Source organism: Pygocentrus nattereri, chromosome 14 (assembly GCF_015220715.1).
Source record: "Pygocentrus nattereri isolate fPygNat1 chromosome 14, fPygNat1.pri, whole genome shotgun sequence".
Lineage (NCBI taxonomy): Eukaryota > Metazoa > Chordata > Actinopteri > Characiformes > Serrasalmidae > Pygocentrus > Pygocentrus nattereri.
This window is the reverse complement of record NC_051224.1, coordinates 27,417,180-27,423,602: the sequence shown is the minus strand read 5'-3', so window position 1 is coordinate 27,423,602 and position 6,423 is coordinate 27,417,180.

The following is a 6,423-nucleotide window of genomic DNA, read 5'->3' as shown; positions in this document are numbered from 1 at the left end:
CTGTGCAAAAGTTATGGCAAATTTTATATTTTACAAACATGTTAAACTCAGCAAATAAATAGAAATTGTGAATTTTCAGAAAAATCCCATATTTAAGCTGTGGATGTGTTTCAACTTTCACTTTTTATCAGGAGTATTCAAACATTTTGCATACTACTGTATCTGGGTCTTATTTCCTTCATGATCACACAGAACTGTGGATACACTTCTATAGAAAGGACTCTCTGTTGAACTTCTTGTTGATTTGCATGCGTTTTCATAATGTGCAACCATATGATTTTAGTCTCTCAATATTAGTGAGGAGATTACTCATGTCATGTCAACATATTAAAGACTGTTTGACACATACATGACTTCTATCTGTAGTTTGATTGACCACTGTTGATTGTATCATTGTATCTTTTGAAGTCGTTACTGAAAATTAAGAATGAGACCTACACAAAAAGAACTATACCAATTCCAGTCCTAGAGGACTGAGGCATGTCTCCCAACTTTAAGCTTAGTTTGGTCTAACACTGGATTTTCTGCCTCTACCTTGGAACAGTTTTTACCAGGCTATACTACCATGGTTACTTATGCTGCATGCCTAACCTGCTCCAGGGGGCGTTGGGTTCAGAAGTTTGGGTCATAAACAGCTCTTGGACAATCAGGGTTTAGCAGCTGACCAATCAGGGACTGATGATGAAGTCGACCCATCACCTTTTTTTCTTCATGATGCTTTAGCAAAGGAAGTAATTCGTACTAGATATCAAGAAAATTAAGCAATTAACTTCTCTGCTAAATCATACCTACTGTAGCTGCCAATAATGCCAATTAAGTTGAACAAAGTGTGTCTGAGCAGCAAAATGGTCAGACTGTACTGAAATGTAGCCCCCCATTACTGGAATTAAAAACCCGTGAACTGCAGCATGCACCTGTAGGACAAGACATTTAGATCAGTGGGGTCTAGCTCCTCCAGTGCCCCTGGCCCTACATAGTGTTTTCCTACTCTGACAGACATACAAATCAGAAAGACCTTGTTAACTGGCTGACAAATTGAATCAGGTGTGCTAATATGTGTGTTTAAACAGCTTCTAGCTTATTGTTACAGAGTAAATTGAAAGAGCCTCCAAGCTTGTTGAGCTGTCTATGATGTCGAATCAGCGGCAGTTTGAAAAGATGCTTCACTTGACTTGGAGGAAAAAATGTGTTGGCCTTCATCTCCTAGCGCTGGTAATATTGTGCAGTTGGCTAGAGCTAGCTAGCGGGGAGAGTTAGGCCCGATCCCATTTCACCACTTAGCCCTTAGACCTCTGTTTTGCACGTTCACGTCTAGGGTTAAGGTGTCCCAATTTTTGTTGACATAGAGGGGTAGGGCGAAGTGTTAGGGCAACCTAGCCCTCCAAACTGAGCTTTTTCAGAGGCTCACTCCAAACAGAGGGTTCTGAGAAAAAAAAGGAAATCAAATCAAATCAAATCAAATTTATTTATATAGCGCTTTTTACAACTGATGTTGTCACAAAGCAGCTTTACAAAAATGGGAATCACAGCACAGAGAATCAGACAAAACACTGAACATAATATACAGAATATACAGAACCCCCGTGAGCGCTGAGGCAAGGAAAAACTCCCTCAGAGCTGGAGGAGGAAGAAACCTCGGGAGGACCAAGACTCACATCTAAAGGGGGGACCATCCTACCACTGGTCAGACAACTTATAAGTTAAACATTGAAAAGTCAATTTTACATCCACGCAGTTCTAATATATTCAGGTGTGTATAATCAACAGTGGAAACAATTAGAGTTCATATAGATTTGGATGTGATCTGTAGTGGAGAAGCTGCGTTCCAGAAACTTCCATCAGTCTGGTCAATCAGGGGGACAGGGGGACTTGAGGGTGGGACATCCATCAGTATTGGGCCGGACCGGTGGACAGTCAGTAACTCGGAGGAAGGAAAGATTTAGGAATTAGTTTAGACTGGATTTATGAAGAACAGAAAATGTAAAAAATTATCAGAGTGTGACTAATGACTCCGGCAGGTCTGAATATGACAGCCTAACTAAAGGGAGAGAGCCAGAAGGTAACATAGACACGGAGGCTCCCTGAGACACTGGCATTCACCCACTCCACCGTCCACAAACCTGAGTGACTGCATGTAGTGAGTGACAGCAGCACCAGCATCTCAGTTTACCCACAATTCACTATGTCCATGAACCCCTGGATCTGCAGCCTTATCTAAAGGGAATTAACATTAACTACCAAAAGCTAAACTAAACAAGTAAGTTTTTAGTCTAGACTTAAAGATTGAGACTGTGTCTGAGTCCCGAACATTATCGGGGAGATTATTCCAGAGTTGGGGCGCTTTATAAGAGAAAGCTCTTCCTCCTGCAGAGCTTCTCTGAATTTTGGGAACTACTAGGAAGCCAGCACCCTGTGATCTAAGTAATCGTGGTGGTTCATAATAGGAGATAAGGTCTCTCAGATACTCAGGAGCGAGCCCATGTAGGGCTTTATACGTTAACAGGAGAATTTTATAGTCTATGCGGAATTTGACTGGAAGCCAGTGAAGAGCTGATAGGACTGGACTAATATGGTCAAATTTTCTAGTTTTAGTAAGGACCCTGGCTGCAGCATTTTGAACTAGCTGAAGTTTATTTAAGTTACTGCTAGAACATCCTGACAGTAGCGCATTACAGTAGTCTAGCCTTGACGTAATGAAGGCATGTACTAATTTTTCTGCGTCATGTAAGGATAAAGCATTTCTTAGCTTGGCGATGTTACGGAGATGTAGAAAAGCTGTTTTAGTAACATTAGATATGTGTTTATCAAATGCTAGATCTGAATCTATGATAACGCCAAGATTTTTAGCTGTTGAACCAGGTGTGACTGAGAAGTCGGCCAGATTCAACATTAGGTGTGATAATTTATTTCTAGCAGCTTTAGGGCCTAATAGAAGAACTTCTGTTTTATCACTATTTAATAGAAGAAAGTTGTGTGACATCCATGATTTCACATCTTTTACGCAATCCTCCATTTTCTTTATTCTCTGTTTGTCATCAGGTTTGGCTGATATGAAGAGCTGCGTGTCGTCTGCATAACAATGAAAATTAACATTATGTTTTCTAATAACTTTGCCCAGGGGGAGCATGTATAACGTAAATAATAACGGTCCTAAGATAGAGCCTTGTGGAACTCCATATCTAACCTTTGTATAATTGGAGGGTATATTATTTACCCTCACAAACTGAAAACGATCGGTCAAGTATGATTTGAACCACGATAAGGCAGTTCCAGTTATACCGACCATTTTCTCTAATCTTTCTAGGAGGATATTATGATCTATTGTATCAAAAGCTGCGCTCAGGTCAAGAAGTACCAGTAAAGAAACGCAGCCTTGGTCAGCGGCAAGAAGCAGATCATTTGTTATCTTAACTAGAGCTGTCTCAGTGCTATGATGAGGCCTAAATCCAGATTGGAATTTTTCATAGATCTGGTTTCTTTGCAGATAAGAGCCAAGTTGTTGGGCCACGGCCTTTTCTAAAATCTTAGAAATAAATGGTAAATTTGAAATAGGTCTATAGTTAGATAGTACACTAGGATCAAGATTTGGTTTCTTGATCAAAGGTTTAATTACTGCTAGTTTAAAGGCTTTGGGAACATACCCCAGGTTTAATGATGAGTTTACTATTGTTAATAGTGGTTTAATTATGTCTGGTAATACCTGTTTTAATAGTTTTGTGGGAACTGCATCAAGTGTACAGGTTGTGCAGTTTGATGAGGAGATAATTTTCTCCAGTTCTAAATGATGTAGTGGGTTAAAAACTTCCAACCTGACTTCGGTAGCTGGATTTTGTTCTATATCAGCCACACCAGATGACAGACAAGATGTGCTATTTATCTGTTGAACTTTGTCCCGAATATTTTCGATTTTATTATCAAAATAGTCCATAAAAGCATTGCTAGTGTGGATTGCTGGAATCTGAGGATCAGTACCTGCCTGATTTTTAGTCAGTTTAGAAATAACACTAAAGAGAACTCTAGGGTTGTTTTTATTAATCTCGATCTGAGAGGCCAGATACTCTGAGCGGGCTTTATTAATTTCTCTTCTATATTCAACAATACTGTCTTTCCAAGCAGAGTGGAATACTTCCAGTTTGGTTGATCGCCATTTTCGCTCAAAATTTCGTACTAATTGCTTTAAAGTACGAGTTTGGTCGTTATACCACAGCGCAAGTTTTTTCTGTCTCTCTTTTTTGTGTTTAAGTGGTGCTACACCATCTAAAGTAGACCGGAAGGTATTTTCTAAACAATCAGTTAGTTTGTCTAGTTCTGCTGGGTTACCTGGAGAGTACACTATGGTTGATAAATCAGGAAGGTTATCAGTAAATTGTTGAGCGGTAAAGGGCGTTATTGAACGTTTCATAGAGTAGCTGGGGGATGTACGTATATTATGACTAAGATGAAGTTTAAAAGAAATAAGATAATGATCTGAGATTACTGAGGTTTGAGAAAGAATATCTAGGTTATCTATGCTAACACCCAGGGTCAAAACCAGATCCAGAGTATGATTACAGTAATGCGTAGGTCCTGTTACATTTTGAGCAATACCAACTGAGTCTAGAATTGATGCAAAAGCCTTTTTTAATGAGTCATCAACTTTTTCAAAAAAAGGAAAGCCAGCAAGATGGCTACAAAAGTAGGTATTTTCTCCGTTAAAAATTACATAATACACCGTCATTGTATTATCTTAGTTTACTATCGTTTCGATGTATAATGGTCGTGTTTTCCGTAACAAGCACAAAAATCGCTAAAATATGCTAATGTCTCTGCAGCTAGCTAGCTAACATTCCCGTTCCGCCTTCAACGATGGTTTTTCTCAAGGCTCAAAGTTATTTAGCTTGATGAATGATTCTGTTCTGACTCTGAGGGCTGAGGATATTTTAGAATCATTCTGTTGTTCAGACTCCAGTATTTTTAAAGGTGTACTGTAACATTAGACGTCCCATAGCCTTTTCAGTCTCGCTAAGCTGTGTAAATATATTTGAAAATTTATGCTGCTGATATAAATAAACTGCATTACACGGCACAGTAATTGGTCTGTGTTATTATTTTAAACTACTTGTCTAAGTTTATTGAAGCTGAAGTGAATTTATGTTTTACTGTAATGGTAGTAATGTCTTTTTTATAGCTTTCATCAGTGGTTTGTTTTACTCTAGAACACAGAGGGAACACTTAGCTGGTACTAATGGAAAAGGTTTCCTAAATATTACAATATAATGATTGAAATTAAGTTAAAATGCAAGAGTAGTGATAGTCGCTCTAGATAAGATCTGCTAAATGCTGTAAATGTAAATGTGGACAAAGCACTTCTTGTAATTCTGCTAAATGCAGTAAATAGTGAGCATCTGTTCTGCCTTTGAGCACAACAAGTTTGATCATTATAATTGAATAATAAGAACCCAGCAAGGAAGTGGTTTCCACTTGGAGAGATGCAGCTGGAGAGGATTTAAAGTACAGCAATAATGTTGGTAATCTGTATCTGTACAAAGTCATTTCAGTGAGGAACTTTTACTCAAATGACACCACCTTTACTCTGAGAAGCTTTTTCTCTTGTAAATTACAGCCAGAGTAGATTTAAAGTAATGATACTGGAAGTCTGCATCTGTGCAAAATCATTTCACTCACTAAGTTTTAGTCAATCTGTACCATCTTTACACTGAGAATACATGGGAGAACATCTTTAACCAGAGCCCTGAGAAAAGTGATTTTCCTTGTTCTTTACAGCTGGAGTGGATTTAAAGTACAGTAATGATGCTGAAAATCTATATCTGTACCAGATAATTTCATTCATTTAGTCAATCTGTACTACATTTACGCTGAGAATACAGAGGGAACATTTTTAACCAGATCCTGAGAAAACGTTTTCCTGTTGTATATTACAGCCATAATTGAAGAATTGAAACTGCAATAATGGTGCTGGAAATCTATGTCTGTGTATGATCATTTCACTCAGTAACTTTGTCATATTATACCATCTTTATGCTGAGAATACAGGGGGAACACCTTTAACCACCTTAGAAAATTGATTTCCTCTTGTATATTACAGCTGAGTGGATTTAAAGAGCAACAATGATGCTGATAATCTATATATCTGTGCATGATAGTCACATTGTACCACCTTTACACTGAGAATACAGGGGGAACATCTTTAACCAGGGCCTGAGAAAAGCGGCTTTCTCTTACATATAACAGCTGGTGTGTATTTAAAGTAAAGTATCTGTGCAAAAGCTTTTCACTCAGTAACTTTGTCATACCACCTTTTAGACAATAACAGTTATTATAGTACTTTTATACCATCTTGTTTACTGCCATTAAACATGGTAACAGATAACATAGCTGTATCAAGAAACTTTAATGTTTTACACCTGCATGTAGCAATCATTC